This window comes from Bos mutus, chromosome 3 (genome assembly GCF_027580195.1).
Source record: "Bos mutus isolate GX-2022 chromosome 3, NWIPB_WYAK_1.1, whole genome shotgun sequence".
Classification (NCBI taxonomy): Eukaryota; Metazoa; Chordata; class Mammalia; order Artiodactyla; family Bovidae; genus Bos; species Bos mutus.
In genome coordinates, this window is record NC_091619.1 from 1,531,632 (window position 1) to 1,556,665 (window position 25,034).

At 38.3% G+C, this 25,034-nt stretch overlaps 1 protein-coding gene across 1 annotated transcript in view; it reads left to right on the forward strand.

The window, feature by feature from the left end:
- LOC102264591 (olfactory receptor 10R2) overlaps positions 1 to 25,034 on the forward strand; it is a 35,408-nt gene that overhangs the window by 1,158 nt on the left and 9,216 nt on the right. The gene's annotated exons all lie outside the window — the stretch shown is intronic.

Consider the following 25,034-nt stretch of genomic DNA (forward strand, 5'->3'; position numbering starts at 1 on the left):
GTCTCATTAAAGAAAATAGGTCTCATTGCAAGTGGAATATTACTCAGAAATAAAAAGGGAAGAATTTGAGTCAGTCGTAATGAGGTGGATGAACCTAGAGCCTGTTAAAAAGAGTGAAGTAAGTCAGAAAGAGTAAAACAAACACAGCATATTAATGCATATATATGGGATCTAGAAAAATGGTGGGATCTAGAAAAATGGTGCCGATGAACCTATTTCCAGCACAGGAACAGAGATGTAGATGTAGAAAACAGACATGTGGACACATCAGGGTAGGGGGAGCAAGGGGAGGGTGTGATGAATTGTGAGAGTAGCATTAACATATATACACTACCATGAGGAAAATATATGGCTACTGGGAAAATGCTGTATAACACAGGAAGTCAAGCCTGGTGTTCTGTGATAACCTAGTTGGGGGGAATGGAAGGGGAGAGAGAGGCTCAAGAGGGAGGGAATTATATATATATAATTATGGCTGATTCACATTGTTGTACAACAGAAATTAACACAACATTATAAAGCAGCTGTGTTCTGTGTGCTTTGTCAGATTTTTCAGACAAGAATACTAGAGTGGGTTGCCATTTCCTCCTCCAGGGGATCTTCCCAATCTGAGGCTTGAACCTGTATCTCCTGTGTCTCCTGCACTGGCAGTTGGATTCTTACTGCTGGTGCCACCTAAATATAGACAACAGCAAAAAAGCAGTAAATCTATAAAAATAACATCAGAAAAAATGAAATCCAAAAGCATGTGGTGTGGTTGGAAGGGCCAATAAGGCAAAAATACAATGGGTTTGCCAATCAGTCTGTTTCAGAAGCTTGTCTTTCTGTGTCCAAATGACTGGAGAGGCAGGTAAATTTTTGCTGGAAAAATGTTTCTTACAAATCTTTTAAGATTCTTCACAATTTCAAGAATCCATGAATCCTAGACAAAATTAAGCCAATCAGGTTTCTGAGTTAAAACTCATTTCCAGGTTTTGGATAAGATTGGATAGGGGATGACAATTTCATTGGTGAATAGACAGTAAAGGACTGTTATGGGTGCAAGCAGAAGGAACTCTGCCGGGGTCCTGCCCCGGCTGATCCAGGGTATTCGAAGCGGGGACGGTGTCGGCGACCTATTTATTTAAATATTTTATCAAAGATATAAAGAGTAATAGGATGAGGATAGCTCAGTAGGAAAATCCAGTGGAGAAAAGAGGCTGAGTAGCTTGGTTTACGCGGGAGACCAATAAAACTTCAAGACAAGAAGTTTGCACCACTTACATAGGCCGCAGGCGTCCTTCCGTTCTCCCGAAGGAGAGGAGACACTGAGGCCTCCCCGGTCGGATCTTAGAAGCCCAGGCATAATTAGTAAGCATGGTGGGTTCTGCGCTCCAGATGGAGACTCAACCAGAGTGAGAGAGAGAGCGACATGGGGAGACCAGTATTTCGAGAAACTGATCCCAATTCTTTATTTTCCATGGTCTACTTTTATACACTGAGATGTTATGCAAAAGTCACGCGGGGTCAGCAGTCCTGACTTTTATCAAAGTCAGGTGCTTCATACAAATGTATACAGAGGTCTTAGGGGTGTTACATCATCTTTTGGCCAGGGGGGCCTGCTGACAATTTACGACCCTCTCCTTGTGACAGAGGTCAGTCAATCAGGACACTTATTTCTCCAGGGCTGATTATTCTCAAAACAGACGCCACCCAAATAAAGTTACATTCCTACAGGGTGAGGGTGTAGTGGGTTTTAGTTAAGGAAAGAATTTACTTAGCCTAAGGTCTAACGTGATTAATATCAAAGGTTAATTCTATATATTCATTAATGTGTGTAAGGGCAGGGGATATGGAGACTTAGCAACAAACATTGGCTCAACAAATGAAAAACCCTTCACCAACACAATTTCTAATTAGCCCACTATACTTATAGTTTTCTAACTTCTCTAAAGAACCTGTTTTTAGAGGGTTTAAAGCATCTTGTGCCTCTCACGGTTGGGAGGCTGTGAGCAATCACATGTGGCCGGACGAGCCTGTCAGGCAGGCTAGAGAACCTTCAGAGGAGTTTGTAGGTTAAAACACTCTTGTCACACCCAAGAGTTTTTATTGACTGGAGCTCTAGGTTAACTCCTTCTCCGAAAGAGGTGGTGGGGGACAGCCCCCCGTAAAGTCAGAGGTGTAGGTAAGAGCACAAAGTAGTAAAGTAGGCAGGCTCTGGTAATGGGGGTAGATGCTCGAGGAGTTCCAGGGGGACTCCTGAGGTTCGATCCCGCCTTTGCATATGTCGAGCCTCCTTCCTCATGACCTTTGTCATGGGCGGAGTACCTCACTCTGGCCCCCATCAGAACTCGATAAATGAGCCAATGCATAAACAAGTAAATCAAAGTATTCTTGTCTTTTTTAGATACATTGTTAATGTTTATTGCTTGGTTAATATCAGAGCATTAAAAAAAACCAAAAACACAGTAACATCATGGCCTGCTCATTTGCTTCAGGTTCCTCTGCCTGGTTTAGCATCTTTAGGTATTGTGACCACCACTCAGACTGTATAAGCTGGCACACAGAAGCAGCCCTCAGGCAGCAATTAGATAACAGCTCACTTGAGCAGCTGACCTGTATTTTGGTGGATGGACCTTTGTTGCTCTTAGGTCTGCAGAAATCTTACCTCTAGATTCAAGGTGTGTTTTCTATGCTTTAGGGATATAATTTTAGGATATTTGTTGTTAAATACAAGAAATTGTTGTTAGGAATTTGGAGCAATAGGAGGTAAAATTTCACCTTTTCATTCCTACCCTCTCATTCTACTTTTCACCAGTATAGGCAGGACCTTGTCTTGGAGGCATGAGACATTTGAAAGAGGAGTCTTTACAGTATTGGTGTGGAATGGCTTGTGGAAAATAGTGGGAAAATAGTGGTAAAACTGGTGAAGTCTGAACAAATTTGTACTTTAATGATAATGTAAATTTATTAGTTTTGGCAAATTTACCAGAGTTTTGTAGGGCGGAGAAGACAATGGCACCCCACTCCAGTACTCTTGCCTGGAAAATCCCATGGGCGGAGGAGCCTGGTAGGCTGCAGTCCATGGGGTCGCGAAGAGTCGGACACGACTGAGCAACTTCACTTTCACTTTTCACTTTCATGCATTGGAGAAGGAAATGGCAATCCACTCCAGTGTTCTTGCCTGGAGAATCCCAGGGACGGGGGAGCCTGGTGGGCGACCGTCTTTGGGGTCGCACAGAGTTGGACAAGACTGAAGTGACTTAGCAGTAGCAGCAACATTATGGGAAATGGTAGAAGTTTCCAAACTATCTCACACCTTTTCGTTAAACCTAAAATTATTAAGAAAAAAAATTTTAATCCTATAAAGTGTATTAAAAAGTGAGTGAGTGAGTGAAGTCGCTCAGTTGTGTCCGACTCTTTGCCACCCCATGGACTGCTGCCTATCAGGCTCCTCCATCCATGGGATTTTCCAAACAATAGTACTGGAGTGGGTTGCCATTTCCAAAGTTAATAAAGTATATTAACTGTTAAGAAGGCCTACACAAGTGTGTTCCACAGGAAATAGCACTTACTCTGTGGGTCTACATATTATGGTATAAACTAAGAAGAGCAAAAAAGAAATTCCATGGGGTAGAAGTGAAAGAAAAATTTAAATTAGAAATACATGGAAGAGCCGAATTAATATGAATTAAAAATATAAAGTATTAAATATTCTATTCAAATATTTTCCCTCAAAAACCTCCATGAGCCTGTTAAGAAGAGTCAGTTATCCTGGCTGGAGAGTCTCAGAGAAAAGGTACCAGGGCTAATGAAAAGTCAGCCTATGCAATGGCCACTTCATCTTCTGCTGTACTTCAAAGCAGTGCAAAGAATTAGGAAAGAGTAACCTTTAGCCATAGAATAAAGCTATCATGGACTGGGTAGTGTAGGTAAAGAAGGGTAGGGTGATGTGATGGAGATTTCAGACTCCTTAAATGAAGCCTTGTAGGTAGCATGTAAATGTGTTCAGCCTAGGCTCAACAACATCTACAGGATTCGAACATGAGAGAAAAGTCCAGTTTATCTGGGAGCTGGACAAATTTAAAAGACAAAAAGCCATAGGGATGTGGATAGAATTGAAAAGCTATTATTTTGTTTAAACACTAGGATTGTTCTTTCCAAAATTAAACTAAACATTGTGCCATTAAATCACAGAATAGAATATTTCCATCATGCAGATAATTTTGTTATATAGCACTATTCTAAGATGTAGTTAGCATAACTCAAAACTCCTTAAGATACATCACAAGTGAGGAGAAAGATATGGATTTTCATTTGGAATTAGCACTTTGAAGGCCTCAGAGCATACTGTATACTGCTTTTGAGTGTGTGGACTCATTTCAGGTCAGTTTAGCTATGACTGTAAAGGCCCATGACACTCAGTGACTGAGGCCACAGAAGGTAGGGCTGGGAAACTTGTTCACAGGTTTTTAAAAAGTAGGTGCTAAATGTACTCATTGGTAGGATCATGGAAGCGTCACAAAGGTGCTCTTAGAAATAATTATTTAAGACTTTGGAGATTCTGAAGATAATCCAATAATATGTAAGGGCAATGATAAGAGCAACCTGGATTAGTATGGAAAGAGACCTTTTTGTACCTTGTTACTGTGGCTACCTGGAACAACATTGGCTTCATAAACTCACATGAGTGAAATTGTTATCTAAATGGAAATCTCCTTGAAAAAGAATGAGACCTCAGAGAGAAAGTGCCACTGAACTTTAGAATTAGATTTGGAAGGAAAAGAGTTGAAATATATAAACCTCCTGAAAATCAGCTACAGGAAGGAATTGACTGTGTGGGTGGACTTGGAAGATTAAAGAACTGCTGAATAGGTGAATGAAGTTAGAAACAGCCCAACTGTTTGATTATGTTGGACAGTCTGGATATCTTCTCTCCTTTTTCCTGCACTTTTGAAGAAAGAACAATATGTTCAAATTGAAAGATGAGATTCTGTTGGTTGACTATTGAATGTTTGTAGTTATAATAGGAATTAATGGTACTTTATACCTTTGGTTAACATTTTATTAAATTGGCACTGCTTAATCTAATATCTTTAAATTGTAACTCAAACTTCTTTGGAGAAAATACAGGAAGGTCACCTGATGATTACAGAGTTTTCAATAGTAGCAAATTGAACACTTCTCTCATTTATACAAATGTATTAAAAAATCAGTTCTAGGCGATTTCCCCCCACCATTTTCATACTTAGGAAGATTACATTATCTAAAGCTAATTAGATAATATTTTATCTAATTGCTTCCAGTTAATTTTCTTCTTGCCACATGTTTCCAGTTAATTTTAAGTTTTGGCAAGAAGGTTAACAAAATAGGGATCTGTGACTGTAATTGTGGGACAGCCCCAGAGTGCAGCAGAGGAGGGGGGGGGGGTTTCTTCTTAAAGAGACTGGTCACAAACAGTAAGTACTTGTAGTCAAAATTCATGTGTGCAAACTAAGTCACTTCTTTCGTGTCCAACTCTGTGTGACCCTATGGACTGTAGCCTGCCAGGTGCCTCTGCCCAAGGGATTCTCCAGACAAGAATATTGGAGTGGGTTGCCATGCCATCCTGCAGGGGATCTTCCCAACCCAGGGATCGAACCCACATCTCTAGACTCAACTGCATTGGCAGATGGGTTCTTTATCACTAAAGCTACCTGGGAAGCCCTTGGTCAAAACTGGTTAGGCTCAAATGAAATTTTGTGGAGCAAGGAGGAAGTAGTCATACCATAATATATATCAAAAAATTAAAATTATAGTTATTTTTCCTTTAGAATTTATCTTCTATATGGTTTGAATTTAGAATAAGTCTTTTGTGATTTTGTTAATTATTTTGGGGCTTCTATCAGAAATTTCTTTCTGCTTTGCTCAGTTATTTCATTGCTGAGACTTGCAGTTTCAGTAACCTCAAAATTGAAAACTGATGCTTGGTTATTTTCACCTATGTAACAGTGTTTCTTGTGTAATAATCAAATTATTTTCCTCTGTAACTTTCTTTTTTTTTTTTTTTTTTTTTTTTTTGCTTAATTTTACTTGTAAATGATTTTAAAATTCTTCAAGGTAGTAGAGTTACTTGTAGTATGTTTTGAATCTTTTGACTATATATTTTTTGTAGGGTAGTATGTATTCTTTGTAATATCTATCTTTGTCTATAATCCACAATGGTGTCATGAAACCAAGTAGAATTATAAGCATTTTATAGCTTAAAATGTATTTGTAGAGAAAAAGAAATATTGAAAATATGTAACTTAGACATATACTCAGGAAGCAAGTAAAAGAACCATAAAATGAATCAAAATATGAGGAAGAAAGGAAGTATAAAGGCTACATCATTAAAATAGAAATTAAAGCATTTATGATAGAAACTACCAAATTAGAAACAGACAGCTTTTCTGAAAAAAATAAAATATAAAAGTAAACTGGAAGGAATGATAAAAAAGATACTGCACAAATAAAGAACACTGGAGTTTAATAAGTGGGTGCTAATGGATATAATTAAGAATGAAAATAAGAGAAAACTATGTACAACCTCATTTAGGTCATTTGAAATAAAAGTAAGATGGAAATTTTTATTGAAAATTATAAATGAGTCAAATAAGACTCATAAGAAAAATAAATTTAAAGGATATCATTTGCCATAAAAATTGAAACTGGTGGTAAACTTGCTGACTAATCCAAAAGACCTTAAGCACTTAATGATGCCCAGTTTCAAGATATACAAAATAATGGAAAACTATTGAAGTCATTTTATGAGGCTAGAATATCACAACACGAAAAACTCAGCAACACAAAAAGAACACTTAAAGACAAAATAAACAGATAAACCAAACACCCAGTAGTTATTATTCAACTTCACTTAGGAATTGAAGAAAACTTAGATATACCAATAGCATTTTTACTACGAGTACAAGAACAACTTAAATAATACATTTGAATCAGTTCTAATGAGGTGGATGAAACTGGAGCCTATTATACACAGTGAAGTAAGCCAGAAAGAAAAACACCAATACAGTATACTAATGCATATATATGGAATTTAGAAAGATGGTAACGATAACCCTGTATGTGAGACAGCAAAAGAAACACAGATGTATAGAACAGTCTTTTGGACTCTGTGGGAGAGGGAGAGGGTGGGATGATTTGGGAGAATGGCATTGAAACATGTATAATATCATATATGAAATGAATCGCCAGTCCAGGTTCAGTGCATGATACTGGATGCTTGGGGCTGGTGCACTGGGATGACCCAGAGGGATGGTACGGGGAGGGAGGAGGGAGGGGGTTCAAGATGGGGAACACGTGTACACCCATGGCAGATTCATGCTGATGTATGGCAAAACCAATACAATATTGTAAAGTAATTAACTTCCAATTAAAATAAATAAATTTATATTAAAAAAGAACAACTTAAAATTAGAAAATCCATTTATGTGATCATAAATGGATTAAAGGGGCAAAAATGAAACATCTGATCATCTCACTACTTGCCATATAAAACTCTCAATAAAATTAAACATTCATTGATGAAAAAAATATTAGTTATTTTGGAATTAAAGAAAACCTCCTTGGTATTGTTTAGTTTAGCTATAACCAACCTATGGCAGTTATTCAGAGTAGCAAAAATTTGAAGATTTACCATTACAATTCATGCAGGAGAGTGAGCCAATATTTATTGTGCACTTAGCAAAGCTTTCAGGCACATCTTTCTCCTCAGTTTACATTGCAAAATTTTCTCAGGGATATTTAAACAAAAGAGGAGGACACATGGGAGAGAAAAGAGAGAGAAATGCAAACACAGCTTTCAGATTTCCATGATGAGCCTGTGGCAATTTGTCATCCCTTAGTTTACCTGAGGTAAGAGGAGTGTTGTTGCAGAGATCAGAGGACCTCGTTCCTTTTATTTATCTTGCATATACATGCACTGCTGTCCATTTTCAGAAGAGTTAAACAGCTGAGGGGGCGTCTGAGAAGATTTACTAAACTTTTGCTTCCCTAGTAGCTCAGATGGTAAAGCATCTGCCTGCAATGCAGGAGATCCGGGTTCAAGCCTGGGTCAGGAAGATCCTCTGAAGCAGGAACTGGCAACCCACTCCAGTATTCTTGCCTGGAGAATTTCAAGGACAGAGAAGCCTGGCGGGCTACAGTCCATGGGGTCACAAACAGTTGGGCACAATCGAGCGACTAACACACACACACACACACACCATTGCAATTAGAGAAAAGACAATGGTTTTTGCTATTGCCATTGCTATCCAAAGTGATACTAAAGCTGCACATTCTAGTCCAGTAAGTAAATATAAAAAAAGATATAAAAGACTTTATTTTCATAAGATATAATTTTCTCTACAGGAAAATTAAACAATAGAGAAATTAACTTAAAAGGAACATAATTCAGCAATATATCCGGACAAAATATCAACATACTAAATCAATATAATACTAAACTAAAAAGCAAGAGAGTTCCAGAAAAACATCTATTTCTGCTTTATGGACTATGACAAAGCCTTTGACTGTGTGGATCACAATAAACTGTGGAAAATTCTGAAAGACATGGGAATACCAGACCACCTGATCTGCATCTTGAGAAAGCTATATGCAGGTCAGGAAGCATCAGTTAGAACTGGACATGGAACAACAGACTGGTTCCAAATAGGAAAAGGAGTACGTCAAGGCTGTATATTGTCACCCTGCTTATTTAACTTCTATGCAGAGTACATCATGAGAAGTGCTGGGCTGGAAGAAGCACAGCTGGAATCAAGATTGCTGAGAGAAATATCAATAACTTCAGATATGCAGATGACATCACCCTTATGGCAGAAAGTAAAGAGGAACTAAAAAGTCTCTTGATGAAAGTGAAAGAGGAGAGTGAAAAAATTGGCTTAAAGCTCAACATTCAGAAAACTAAGATCATGGCATCTGGTCTCATCTACACAGTAAAGAAGTGGAAAAGGCGTCTTAACAATTAATCATTACAGGTGAATACACACAATAACCAATCACAAATAAAGTTCAGAAGTATATTTCAACATGATGAATTACTCAAATATTAAAAAAAAAAAAAGAGAACTAGCTAAGCAAATTAAATGTTTATATCCTAAGAGACATGTATTTTAGATGTCTCTACTAACTGTATTAAATACTAAGTCCTTTTGTTTAATAACTGTAATAAATCCCACAATATATAAATTTTACTAATGCTTACCTGGTTGCTTGGTGGCTCAGATGGAAAAGAATCTCCCTGCAATGTAGGAGACCAGGGTTAGATCCCTGGGTTGGGAAGATCCCCTGAAGAAGGGAATGGCAACCCACTCCAGTATTCTTTCCTGGAGAATCCCATGGGCAGAGAAGCCTGGCAGGCTATAGTCCATGGGGTCACAAATGGTCAGACAGGACTGTGCAACTAACACTTTCACTTTCAATTTACCTACTAACTAAATATATTACAATGATAGTATAATAGTTCAGGTAATTAAGCTCTTCACAGATTATAAATATATATATATATATATAATTTCTGGAAAGACATGATATTTTAAAAAATTAAAAAGATAAGACCTAAAAATTTTGGGGTAAAATGATCAGAATTTTATTCCTAAATATACTCAGCTTAATCTTCATTACTTTAATTCTTATCCTTATTCATATTTTTAGTTTTAACCATTTTCTAACTCCATTTTTATTTTGCAAGATATATAAATAAAAATTAAAATACTATCATTTTTTAAAAAGAGAAATACACAAATAAATATAGTTTTTATAAAGTCCCATTAAGTTTTCCTCTAGGGGCTTGCTTTCCTAGTATTTCATTGATTTTTTTTTCAACTTCACATATTCTAGGCTTTGTAATTAGTTGTTTACTTAATGCCTACATACAGAAGGATTGCGAGGGTTTGATATTTGAATGTATTCATGTTATTACTGAAATGGCTTTAAGCCAGTAAAAATTTTAAGGAGTTTTCTCATCCACGCACAAAGGCCTCATTGGACTTTAAAATGAGGAGGTGAAGGCACAGACAATACTTCAGTTTTGAATGTTGTGGGTACACTAATATTTGTGAAACAGGAGGGGAGGGGGCAGGGCATGACCTTTAAAATAGTGACATAACCCAAGGACATGACATAAACTGATGAAAACCAAATAGGACCAACCTGTATATTGTCACTCTGCTTATTTAACTTACATGCAGAACATCATGCAATATGCTGGGCTTGATGAATCACAAGCTGAAGTCAAGATTGCTGGGAGAAATAGTCACCTCAGATATGCAGATGATACCACTCTAGTGGCAGAAAGTGAAGAGGAACTAAAGAGACTCTTTATAAGGGTGAAAGAGGAGAGTGAAAAAGTTGGCTTGACACTCAACATTCAAAAAGGTAACACAATGTCATCTGGTCCAATCACTTCATGGCAAATAGAAGGGGGAAAAGTGGAAACAGTGGACTGCAAGGAGATCAAAAAGGTCAATCCTAAAGGAAATCAACCCAGTATATTCATTGGAAGGACTGATGCTGAAGCTGAAACTCCAGTATGTTGGCCACCTGATATGAAGAGCTGACTCATTGGAAAAGATCCTCATGCTGGGAAAGACTGAAGGCAAACGGGGAAGGGGACAACAGAGGATGGGATAGTTAGTGTCACCAAGTTAATGGACATGAATTTGAGCAACTTGGAGTTAGTGGAGGACAGAGGAGCCTGGAGTGTTGCAGTCTATGAGATTGCAAAGAGTTGGACATGACTTAGCAACTGAACAAGGTCTAAGATGGCAAATAGTCAACTTCTTCTGTCTTTAGCCTCAGTATAGGCTCACTGTAACACATCAGCATGCTAAATAATGCAATAGGTGCCACGAGAGTTTCAAGATCAACTATAAAGATCAAAAAGTGTGCAGTGGTCCAATTTATAGAAATTCACACCCCTTCCCCAAAATAGCTGGAATACTCCTCCCACTCATTGACCTATGAAATTACTCGCCCCTATAAAAACTGACAATCCCATACTTGGGGGTTACTTTCACCCTCTGAGATGGCCCACACTCTATGCAATCTGTTTCTGTCTAAATAAATCCACCTCTTATCTATCATTTTGTCCCTCTGAATTCTTTCTTCAATTAGACATCAAGAACCTGAGTTGTTACTGAGTCTAAGCTCTCTGCTTCTGCACAATAGGTCAATAGATTGGAGACAAAGAATACTTTATTCAGAAAGCAGTCTGACTGAGAAGATGGCAGACAAATGTCTCAAAATAACCATCTCCTTGGGGTTTGGCTGTCAGATTCTTTCATAGAGAAAAATGGAGGATGGGCTAAAGAAGTAAAGTAAAAAATTCATTATCTTGCAAATCTCTCCTGGATTGGCCAATCTCAGGGAGAGGATGTGTTAATCTTTTCTTTCTTGCAGCTGGTCACAGGTGGGCAGAGTCAAGTTATTTCCCTGTGAGTTGAAAAAAGGCACTTTAGTTTAAGAGTCAGGTGGAAGGGCAGGGTTCCCTATTATGTATGCCTATAATAACAAAAGCAATGACAAGCAAAAGTTAAAATCAAAGAAACTGATCCAACATGGAGTGAGAAATGGCTCTTCCTGCAACAGAGCTTCATTAAGACCTGAGACCAAGTGTGATCTCAGTTATGGGTCCAAGTTCTGCTGGGAGCCAGCATGAGGAACTCCTCCTGTGGCAAAGGTCATGAGGAAGGAGGCTCAGGATACGCAAAAGCAGAATTGAGCCTCATGAGTTCCCCTGGAAATTCTCGAGCATCTACCCTCCAAACCAGAGTCTGCCTACTTTACTGCTTTGTGCTCTCACATACACCTCTGACTTTACGGGGAGCTGTCCCCCACCACCTCTCTCTGAAAAAGAGTTAACTTACAGCTCCAGTTAATAAAGTTCCTGGGCATGACAAGAGTGTTTTTGTTCACAACCGTGAGAGGCATGAGATGTTCTAAACTGTCTAAATACATATTCCTTTGAGCAGTTAAAAGATTGACTAGAAATTGTATTGGTGAGAGGTTTTTCACTTGTTGGGCCAATGTTTGCTGCTAAGTTTCCATATCCCTTACCTACTGTGTCCCTGGCAGTGTATTGATTAATATAATTGGTGTATAGGAATGTAAGTAGTAGCTTTAATGTTTGTAACCTTGGACCCTTGAGTTAATTCTTTTCTTGTTATAGCCCACCACACCTTTGCCGTATAGGAATGCAACTTTATCTAATGCTTTCGGAGGGTGGCACCTGACTTTAGAATAATCACCTTTAGAGAAAAATAAGTTTTCTGAAAAAAGGATCTTAAAATGTTGACAGGCCTCTGGGCCAGAAGATGATGTAAATCACCTAAACTTTTGCATATGATAAATTTGCAGGAAGAAAGCCTGGCTTACTGCCGACTCTACCCCTTCCCCATTATCCTCTGTGCACAACTTAAGAAAATAAAGTGCGGGCCTTGTTCACCGAAGCTTGGTTTCCCCGTGTCATTCTTTCTCTCACCTTCTGGCTGAATTCCCATCTGGAACGTGGAGGCTTGTCAAGCCTACTAATTATGCCTGGGCTTCTAAGATCTGACGGGGGAGGCCTTAGTGTCTCCTCTCCTTCGGGAGAATGGGAGGATGCCTGCAGCCTAAGTAGGTGATGCAAATTCCTTATTTTGGAATTTTATTAGCTTTCCACGTAAACCAAGTTATTCAGCCTCTTTTCTCTCCTGAATTTTCCTACTGAGCTATCCTTATTCTATTAATCTTTATGTCTCTAATTAATATTTAATTAAAGCTATAGTATCCAGTTTGCCGACGCCATCCCCGCTTCGAATTCCCTGGATCCAACGGGGCTGGACCCTGGCAAAGTTCCAACCTGAGTTATACAGTTTCATTTGGGATTACCTGAAACACAGAGCAATGCCAAAAAACAGAAGGAGACTAGGGAGCATTTGTTACATGTCTGCAGCAAAATAAGTACTGAAAACTGAGAGTAAATATTTAGAAACTTTTATTTCAACCTCAACAGAGCAATTTAATGTATGCTAATATAATAATAAAACAAGAAAAGTTCTTGTATTTCTTTTTTATTTTGTGTTTGAAATTACTCACTTCCATTATATTTTCCAAGATCTTTGGTACATAATAAAGTTGGGGGAAAATTGATCTTTTACCTTAGAAAGCTTGAGAAGAAGAGACATAGGTTATGTAGATTATGAGGAAGTGGGCATAGTCATATAAAAGACTGAAAATAAGGCGTGGAACATATAGGACTTTGCATGCCATGTTGCATTTTTTACATGTGATCTCATAAGAAATGAAAGGTTGTGCATTTAAAAATATGTTGGACATTTTAGAAAAAAAAAATCTCAAGCATGTGTTAAAATTTACCACTGTGCAATCAAGTAAATCAGCAATGTGATGAAATCATTAAAAACTGCAAGTTTCAGAGACTGTGCAGAATTAGAGTGGTAAATTTCATTTCACGTAATTTAATTCCACAGTTTCATAGAAACATCATGCCCAGGTCCTTTTTTACACAAGATGTCTGTACGAGAATGATCTCTGATGCCAGTTATACAGACATTAGATCAGAATTAAAAAAAAAAAAGATGAAGCAAATGATAGAGATATAACTTTGTCTAACGTTGAAATAACATGTTTTCACTTCCTCCCCAACAACAAACATGAAAGTATAAAATTATATGAAACAGAGATCTGAAAGGACACCAGTTCTGATTTTAATCATTGCCAGGGGATGTCCCTCCAGCCAAGCTGTAAAAAAAGCTGATGACCCAGTTCATCCATTTCTCTCTCTCTTTTTTTAAGTTAAAGTAAAAATTATTTATTTATTTTTCTTGGTAAGTCTTTTTATTTTAAATTTAGATGTGTGTACATGTCAATCCCAAACTTCCAATTTATTCCTCCCTCCAATCTTTGCCCCCTGGTAACCATAAATTCATTATCTATGCCTGTAAGTCTGTTTCTACTTTGTAAATAAGTTCATGGGTACCATTTTTAATAGATTCTGCATATAAATGATATCATATGATATTTGCCTTTCTGTCTTACTTCACTTAGTATGATATCTCCCACCCATGTTGCTGCAGATGTCATTTTCATTCTTTTTAATGGATGAACAATATTCCACTGTATATATGTAGCACATCTTCTTTATGCTTTCATCTGTTGATGGACATTTAAGTTGCTTCCATGTCTTGGCTATTTTAAACAGTGCTGCAGTGAACGTTGAAGTGTGCGTATTCTTCTGAACCATGGTTTTCTCTGGACGTATGCCCAAGAGTGGGATTTCTGGGTCATATGGAACTCTATTTTTAGTTGTTTAAGAAACTTTCATACTGTTCTCCATAGTGGCTGCACCACCAACAGTGTAGGAGGGCTCCCTTTTCTCCACACTCTATCCACCATTTATCTTTTTCAGATATTTTGATGATGATCATTCTAACTGTTGTGAGGTGATATCTCATTGCAGTTTTGATTTGCACTTCTCTAATAATCAGTGATGCTGAACATCTTTTCATATGCCTCTTGCCCCTTTGCATGTCTTCTTTGGAGAAATGTCTCTTTGGTCTTCTTCCTATTTTTAAATATTAATTCAATTTATTTTTATATTTTAAATCAGCTAACCCCTTTTCAGTCACATTGCTTGCAAATTTTTTCTCCAAATCTGTATGCTGTCTTTTCATTTTTATTTATAGTTTTCTCTGTTGTGCAAAAGCTTTTGAATTTCATTAGGTCCCTTGTTTATTTTTATTTTTATTTCAATTACTCTGTGAGATGGCTTTAAAAAAAATTGCTGTGATTTTGTCAAAGAGTGTTTTGCTTAGTGTTTTCCTCTTAAAATTTTAAAGTACCCAGTCTTATATTTAGCCTAAATAGTATATGTATGGTATGGTGTACAAATAAATGTAAGACCAGTTCATTCATTTCTTACATTGGGGATATTTTATTTTATTTTTTGACACTGAGGAGAGTTTTTGGTAATGATGAAATATAATGTTTTCATTTTAGAAAGTTAACTGGGTCTGATGTAGAGAATGGATTTAATGGGTCAATAAAGAGACATTTTCAGTGATTACTGTGTACACTGAGAAAGGACTAAAATAAAGTAAGGAAATAAAATTAACCCTGGCTGCACAATGTAACCTAAGTCAGAAGTTAAACAATGCATCACTGAAACAAAAAAGAAGCCAGTATGTATCAAGACAAACAAGAGTTACTTTCCATGGATTTTACCTTCACACTTCTTTGAAACTTACCTAAAATTTTGTCAATAATTGCATTATCTGTGATGGAATTAAGGGGAGGTCAGTAACTGGGTCTGCTGCTGCTGCTAAGTCACTTCAGTCTTGTCCGATTCTGTGTGACCCCATAGACAGCAGCACACCAGGCTTCTCTGTCCCTGGGATTCTCCAGGCAAGAACACTGGAGTGGGTTGCCATTTCCTTCTCCAATGCATGCATGTATGCTAAATCACTTCAGTCGTGTCCAAATCTGCACGACCCTATGGACAGCAGCCCTTCAGGCTCCTCTGTCCACAGGATTCTCCAGGCAAGAATACTGGAGTGGGTTGCCATTTCCTTCTCCCAAGTGTGTCTCAGGGAATGAATTTTAGAGTCTGAATTAAACTTTCAATTACAAGCAGCAGTCTTCAAATGAATTGCAAGTTCATGAGAAATTTTCTATCAATCTGAAGCTGAAAACATAATAGTTGCCTCTTTAAATTAGTCTGCCTGAAATTATTAAGTGTCTTAAGTGACCTATGCCAGAAATGTGGACCTATATATAGAATGTGCTTACTTTGAAAATATTGTGGGGAGGGTGTTTAATGTCGAATTTTGGAGGGAAGATTCTCCAAATTATATTGCGTTAAAAGTAAACACCTGCAATAAAATAAACACTCATTGTCTCCATCTTGCTTTTGTTTTAGAAAATATAGCTCTCTGACACTCTTTACTTATTTAAAAAATAAGGCCATCTGGTATAGTAGCTTTATATTACCAAGACAAACACATAAAAACCAAAAATCAAAAGTCCTTTCTGAGAGTATATAAATAGGATCTATGAGTATGTGATATTTCTGTGGTGGTGAAGAAGCCATATACTTCTCTTCAGTGCCAAGATACTAGGTTAAGCTCAGATAATTTAGTTGTTGCTGGATTTCCCTGGTGGCTCAGATGGTAAAGCATCTGCCTACAGTGCAGGAGAGTGGGGTTCAATCCCTGGGTTGGGAAGATCTCCTCGAGAAAGAAATGGCAACCCACTCCAGTATTCTTGCCTGGAAAATCCCATGGATGGAGGAGCCTGGTAGGTTATAGCTCATGGGGTTGCAAAGAGTTGGACATAGCTGAGCAACTTATGACTGGGTGCCAAATATTTTTACAAGATGCAAGAGGATTACAGGAAGGAGATAAGAAGAGACTGTGAGGTCTGAAAGATTTGACCACACTATCAACAGACCTGACCTGGTTGACATATACATTCCATCCAGCAATAGCAGAAAGTGTATCCTTTTCAAGAGCACAAGGAACACTCACCAAGAAAAACCAAATTCTGGACCATTAAATAAATTTTTGTATATTTACAATGACTGAAAATTATATGAACAATGTTCTGTGATCACAGTTCAATTAAACAAGTGTTTTGCCAAAAGTTTTAACTTTTCATTTCAAGTTCAAAGGATTCATTAACAAAAGAAATCACTTATTATACACAAATAAGCAATTTCAATATTTAATGAAGAATTATCTAACTTGCTTTCAATATGTGATCATTAAACAAAATGAGAAATAGAAACAGTAAAGAGTTACAGTACATATTACTTATTATTTAGGGATGTTAGTTACTCAGTTGTGTCTGATGCTTTGCGACCCCATGGACTATATAGCCTGCCAGACTCTGCATTGCAGGCAGATTCTTTACTGTCTGAGCCACCAGGGAAGCCCAACAGTACATATTAACACATCACCAAATTGGGTAGACAACATCCAGACTCAAACAGCACTGGGAAGTCCCCATGTAATAGCAATTTGGAGTCCCAGTTGGGAAAAAGTACCAGGTAATGCATCACTCCTAGGGCTTCCTAGGAGTGATTGGTTTTAAGTTAATTTTTTTTTTTTTTTTTACAGTGCTGTTTGTTTTGTCTTTGTCAACTATAAATTGGCACTTACCAAGAGCATTGCCAATGACTGAACAACAAAGGCATTTGTCATCTGCCTCTATGGAGACTGAACCCCATGCTGCTATAGCTGTTGACCTTCACCAACCCCTGAGGGAGTTCAGGGTGGAGTGAGGCACTCTGCTCCAGGGAATCTGGTGGGACAGGTCTTCATAGTTGGATGTGTTTAGTAACAGATTTTATGATCTACATCCTTGCATCTTCTCATATCTAGAGAAGCACTAAATCCCTTCATGGTGATACCAGATTCTCATGACTAACAAAAAACCTTTTGTAAAATGAGTGCTTCATGGTATCGAACTCCTACTTCACCAAAACCTTATATTGTCTTTCCCCCACTGCCGCTTTGGAGCAGTCTCTCAGAGCTTTCTGAGATGCTGCCTCCCAGGCTGCAGTCCTCATTTTGCCCCAAATATAACTTACTCACAACTCTCAAGTGGCATATCTTTTTTTAGTCGACATCGTGAAAATCTTGAAATGTTGTCAAGCCCCAGGTGTGGTTGGACAAACCCCCTCCAGGGGATCAACAGTCCAAGTTCCATCCCCTACCTTATCTATGGAGCCACTCTGCTTTCACTCACAGCAGGCATGTAGTCAGGACAGTGTTCAGGCAGGTCATAAGCAAGGTCAGAGACATGCTTTGCTATCTTGTCTCTGAAGCCTGAACAAGATGATTTCCGTTTAATTTCCCTAACAACAGGAAGAAAAAAAGAGAGAGAGAGAATCATCATATATTTGGCAATAAGAAGTACTTCTAAACAATTCATGGTTCAAAGAAAAGTTGAAATAAAGATTGGACAATATTTTGAATTAAGCAAAATGAAAAGACACATATGCAGATTTGTAGCATGCAGCTAACAGTGCATAAAGGAAAATTTATAGCTTAAATAATTATTAGAAAGGAGGAGCATCTAAAATCAATGATTTAAACTGTCACCTTAAGAAAGTAGAAAGAAAGAGCATATTAAATCCAGTGAACTTGAAAGAAGGGAATATTAAAGAAAAGGGTAAAAATGAATGGATAAAAATGTAAAGAGTTATATAAATCAATTAAATCAAAAGATAGTTCAAAAGATAAATAACACAGATAAACATCCAGCCAAATTGATAGAGAGAATATGCAAATTATGAATATCTGGAATGAAAGAGCAGGCATCTCTATTATCCATGAAGATTTTAAAAAGAGGATGAGGAAATATTGTGAATAACTATACCAATAAATATGACAGTTGAGGTTAAATAAAAAAAATCATTGAAAGAATGAGCAGAAGTTGCTATTTTTTATTTCAGACTAAAGAGATTTTAAATAAAAAAAATTTGGGACAAGAGATAAAGAAGGTCTTTAAATAATAAGTTGGAAAATTCATCAAGAGAATATAACTATTGTAGATATTTATGTACCTAACATTGAAGCATCTAAATATATCAAGCAGTTATTAATATATGAAGGCAGAATCACACAGCAACTGATAATATTAGGAGACTTCAGTACCCTACCTTTGACAATAAATAGATCATCTAGAATGCAACAACCCTGATGAACTTGGAGGACACTGTGTTAAGTGAAATAAACCAGCAAAATAAGGACAAATACTGCATGACGTTACTAAAATTTAAAATACCCAAATTCATAGAAACAAAATAAGATCGTGACTGCCAGGTGCTAGAGGGTGGGGGAAATGGGAAGATTCTGTTCAATGAGCAGAACATTTCAGTTTTACAAGATCAAAAAATTCTAGGGATGGATCTGCTGTGTAACATTGTGCTTATAGATAACAAAACTGTTGCTGTTTAGTTGCTAAGTTGTATCCGACTCTTTACGACCCCATGCACTGTAGCCCACCAGGCTCCTCTGTCCATGGAATTTCCCAGCAAGAATATGGAGTAAGTTTCCATTTCCTTCTTCACAGGATCTTCCTGACCCAGGGATCAAACCCTTATCTCCTGCATTGGCAGGTGATTCTTTACCACTGAACTATTCTTTACCAAAAGTTAGATTTTATTGAATGTGTGTGTGTGTTTTTAATCAGAGTTAAAAAAAAATGACACATGCATTAAAGGTGTTTCTATAAGTGCTTATTGTTTTCATCAGAGTACTGTTATTGATGGAGAAAGAAATGGCAACCCACTCCAGTATTCTTGCCTGGAGAATCCCATGGGCAGAGGAGCCTGGTAGGCTACAGTCCAAGGGGTCGCGAAGAGTCAGACACGACTGAGCCACTTCACTTTCACTTTTCACTTTTATGCATTGGGGAAGGAAATGGCAACCCACTACAGTGTTCTTGGCTGGAGAATCGCAGGGACGGGGGAGCCTGGTGGGCTGCCGACTATGGGGGCGCACAGCATTGGACACGACTGAAGCGACTTAGCAGCAGCAGCAGTGTTACTGAAGTGAATGCCTGTTTCCCACACTGCAGTGTGTATAATATACTATGTAGAGACACAAGTGTAAACAATGTTTCTAAGGATCATAGCTGTGCATATGAACCAGGACTGTGCTATTTCAGTGACAGATGTGTTCATCTTACTGTAATGCATGCAATAAATTATGTAAACACCCATATTTTAAGAAAGAGTATGCATGGTTGTGGGTCAGGAGTTAAGATACTCTTTCTTTTCCTTTCTGTTTGAGTGTTAATTAGGCTCTAAACTTTTTCAAGGAATACAAAATCTATTTTGTTTTATAGGAGTGCTGCTACCCCCACTGTCTTGCTCTTTCCATTTGCATGAAATATCATCCCTTTCTTTTCAGTCTCTGAGTGTCTTTACTAAGTCTTTACTAAGTTCTCCATCATAACATGTGGATACAATCGTGTCAGAACTAAATACTGGAGTCATAGTCATGGAGTGTTTAATTGATTCCATAATTGAGACATATATACTCACACTGTTGACAGAAATTCATGACAGAATTATTATTGATGGTAGAATGCACAGTTGAGTTTGTGAACAAGTAATTACAGGAAAGACAGCTTCCTATATGGGCCCATGGGAACTTGAGTTTTCTACTCTTTCCTGCACTAGTAGACTATCAGTGGTCTAGAGTTATAAGATTTAACAAATATGAACAGAGGATGATGCTCAGGTATATCTGAATTCCAGATAAACTACAAATACAATTTTTTGTCACCCTGCTTATTTAATTTATATGCAGAGTACATCATGAGAAACGCTGGGCTGGAGGAAGCACAAGCTGGAATCCAGATAGCTGGGAGAAATATCAACAACCTCAGATATGCAGATGACACCACGCTTATGGCAGAAAGTGAAGAAGAACTAAAGATCCTCTTGATGAAATTGAAAGAAGAGAGTTAAAATGTTGGCTTAAAGCTCAACATTAAGAAAACAAAGATCATGGCATCCAGTCCCATCACTTCATGGTAGATAGATGGGGAAACAGTGGAAACAGTGGCTGACTTTATTTTTCTGGGGTCCAAAATCACTGCAGATGGTGATTGCAGCCATGGAATTAAAATATACTTACTCCTTCGAAAGAAAGTTATGATCAACTTAGACAGCATATTAAAAAGCAGAGACATTACTTTGCCAACAAAGGTCTGTCTAGTCAAGGCTATGGTTTTTCCAGTGGTCGTGTATGGATGTGAGAGTTGGACTATAAAGAAAGCTGGGTGCCAAATAATTGATGCTTTTGAGCTGTGGTGTTGGAGAAGACTCTTGAGAGTTCCTTGGACTGCAAGGAGATCCAACCAGTCCATCCTAAAGGAGATCAGTCCTGGGTGTTCATTGGAAGGACTGATGTTGAAGCTGAAACTCCAATACTTTGGCCACCTGATGCGAAGAGCTGACTCACTGGAAAAGACCCTGATGCTGGGAAAGATTGAGGGCAGGAGGAGAAGGGGATGACAGAGGATGAGATGGTTGGATGGCATCATCAACTCGTTGGACAAGGGTTTGGGTGAACTCTGGGAGTTGGTGATGGACAGGGAGGCCTGGCGTGCTGTGGCTCATGGGGTCACAAAGAATCGGACACGACTGAGCGACTGAACTGAACTGAGTCTAAGTATCTCCCATGCAATATTTAGGGCATTCTTACAGTAAAACTGCCAGTTTTGTTCACCTGATTGTAAAATTAAGTTGTATCCTGTATTTTATATGGCAACCTCATACTTATTCCATAAGAAATAGAATTTGAATGTAGTCATTTTTGCACAAAAAAAGAAAAACCCTGGCTTCCAGCTAGTTCATTGTCCAAGTATCACAAAATGAGTTTTAGGTTCATTTGAAATGGTATTATTATGACACTATAAGTGGTGCTTATTTATGATTTATTCAATTAGAATTTTATACTATATAAGCCATGATATCACCACTTTTCAATCTTTATTATCTTTTAATAATTACTTAATTTATCAATAGCTTCTTAAACATTTTATAACAATACCATATTAGTAAAAGCCTAGGTTTACATAAATATTAGAATAAAACATGAAAATAATTATCTTCCTCTTTTCTATGTAGGAACAGTTTTCTCAACATTCTGTCTGCATTATTCTAGATGTTTCAGGGAAATACAGAAAATATATATAAGGGAATCTATTTTTCCCATAAAATTTAAGAAGGAAAATACCTTTGTGTACAGTGAGTGATAGGAAATTTTGAAATTTTATGTTCAAATTGCATAGAACTTTATAACTATTGTATAAAATTGTGATATAAAGAACTGAAGCTTTCTGTGGGAGGGATGTAGATCAAGGCAAACAATAGAGCCTTGAAGAATAGAAAGAAGCTGGGGATGCTGTTATATTTTACTGCTTAATATAAATGGAAAAAAAAGAGATTGAAATGGCTACACTGATCTGGTCTACTGAACACATAATTGATTGAATAATAAATAAAAGTCCTAAGACTCAGATCGGGGGAGTAGTTGTTAACAGCTACTGCCCACATGAGGGGGGAAGCCAGGGCTATACTGGAGGCAAAGTTGCCATATGTAAGAAGGTGGCAAGAAAAGGTAATATATAATCTACATTCTAGTTCTGAAATATAGATTCTTTCTTATAGCAGATCTTCTGGCAAAGTAATTCTGATGAGCTTGTTTCTGAAATTTTCTTGAGTCTCTTGACTAAGCCCTCTACTGACCTTTCTTTGGAGCAAGTATTTATTGGGAAATCAATGCATATTAAAAATTTCATGACCTGTCATTGTTTCTGTGCCTCCCCCCCCTTCTCTGTTTGTAGCTGCTTTCAGGGCTCTCCTGATAGCTCAGTTGGTAAAGAATCCACCTGCAGTGCAGGAGGCCCCAGTTTGATTCCTGAGTCAGGAAGATCCGCTGAAGATGGGATAGGCTACCCACTCCAGTATCCCTGGGCTTCTCTTGTGATTCAGCAGGTAAAGAATCTGCCTGCTATATGGGACACCTGGGTTCAATCACTGGGTTGGGAAGATCCTCTGGAGAAGGGAAAGGCTACTCACTCCAGTATTCTGGCCTGGAAAATTCTATGGATTCTATCGTCCATGGGGTCACTGCTTTCAAGTTCAAGTTTTCCATTTCTCCAGAATTTTCTGTCTGACCACTGCAACTGTTTTTTCCAAATTTAATTGATAAGGAGAAAACACCAGCTGATGCTCCCATTATTCACTCACACTCTTGCTCTACTGTTCACTGAATGCAAAGATGGATCTTGTGTGGGTTCCTTGTTTGAAGCTTTTCCAACCTGTTACCACATTCATAGCATTGTTCTCTAGATAATTTCTTTAGGTACAAAATTTATTCTCATTTGTGGTAGAAAGATAGTGAATATAACTCCCAAGTCTTTTTCTGAATGCATTGATTGATAATTGATTAGTTTAAACTTCTTCTTACCAAAGCTGTTTTTATATTATCCTGTTTTCAGCCGAAGTTTTTTGTTTTTTCCAGAGGTGTTTAAATATCGAGTTTCCCTTCTATGTAGATACTTAAATGAGAGTCTCCCAGTCGTATCCAACTCTCTGTGACTCTGTGGACTATACAGTGGGTTGTTTGCAAGACGGCAGAATAGAAAGAGTGCACTCATCTTCTCCTATGAGAACTTCAAAATTGCAACTTGCTGCTGAACAACCGTTGATGGAGAATGTTGGATCCCACTAAAAAAGATACCCCATGTCCAGGGGCAAGGGGGAAGCCCCAGCAAGATGGCAGGGGGAGCGAAATCACGTTCAGAATCAAACCCTGTACCTGTCAGAGATGCTTATAGTGCTCAAATAAACGCTTGTGTGAACCAGGAGGCCCCACAGAGACTGAGCCAGACCTGCCTTTGAGTGTTTGTGTGTCTCCTGTGGAGGTATAGGTGAGCAGTGGCCTGTCGCATCTGCAGGGGCTCTGGATGCAGCAGACCTGGGTATGGCATAAGCCTTCTTGGAGGAGGTCACCATTAACTCCACCATAGAGCCACCAGAATTTACACAGGACTGGGAAACAAACACTTGGTGGGCACAAACAGAACCTTGTGCACACCAGAACCCAGGAGAAAGGTGCAGTGACACAAGATTCTGACCCAGACTTGCCCGTGTGTGTCCAGGCATCTCTGGCAGAGGCATGGATCAGTGGTGGCCTGCTTCAGGGTCGGAGGCACTGAGTGCAGGAGTTCATGCATGGGACCTTTGGAAGGAGGTCACCATCATCTTCATTACCTCCACTATAGTTTGGCTTCAAGTCAAAAAACAGGGAGGGAACATAGCCTCGTCCATCAACAGAAAATTGGATTAAAGAGCATTAGCCCCGCCAATCAGAACAAGACCCAGTTTCCCCCTCAGTCAGTCTCTCCCATCAGGAAACTTCCATAAGCCTCTTATCCTTAACCATCAAAGGGCAGACAAAATGAAAGCCATAATCACAGAAAACTAATCAAATTGATCACATTGACCACAGCCTTGTGTAACTCAATGAAACTATGAGCCATGCCATATAGGACCACCCAAGATGGACAGGTCAAGGTGGAGAGTTCTGACAAAACATGGTCCACTGGAGAAGGGAGTGGCAAACCACTTTGTATTCTTGTCTTGAGAACCCCATGAACAATATGAAAAGGCAAAAGATAGGACACTGAGAAATTAACTCCCCAGGTTGGTAGAGGCCCAATATGCTACTAGAGAACAGTGAAGAAATAACTCCAGAAAGAATGAAGAGATGGAGCCAAAGAAAAACAACAACCAGCTGTGGATGTGACTGGTGATGGAAGTAAAATTCGATGCTGTAAAGAACAATATTGCATAGGAATCTGGAATGTTAGGTCCATGAATCAAGGTAAATTGGTAGTGGTCAAACAGGAGATGGCAAGAGTGAACATTGACATTTTAGGAATCAGTGAACTAAACTGGACTAGAATGGGTGAATTTAAAATAGATGACCATTATATCCACTACTGTGGGCAAGAATCTCTTAGAAGAAATGGAGTAGCTCTCACAGTCAACAAAAGATTCTGAACTGCATCACTTGGATGCAATCTCAAAAATGACAGAATGATCTCTATTTGTTTACAAGGCAAACTATTCAATATCACAGTAATCCATGTCTATGCCCCAGCCAGTAATGCTGAAGAAGATGAAGTTGAACAGTTCTACAAGACCTTCTAGAACTAACACACAAAAAAGACTGAGCCATCAGGGAAGTCCCATTACAGGTCACCTGAATGCAGAAGTAGGAAGTCAAGAGATACCTGGAGCAACAGGCAAATTTGACCTTGGAGTGAAAAATGAAGCAGGTCAAAGGCTAACAGAGTTATGCCAAGAGAACGCACTGGTCATAGCAAACACCCTCTTCCAACAACACAAGAGAAGACTCTACACATGGACATCACCAGATGGTCAATACTGAAATTAGATTGATTATATTCTTTGCAGCCGAAGATGGAGAAGT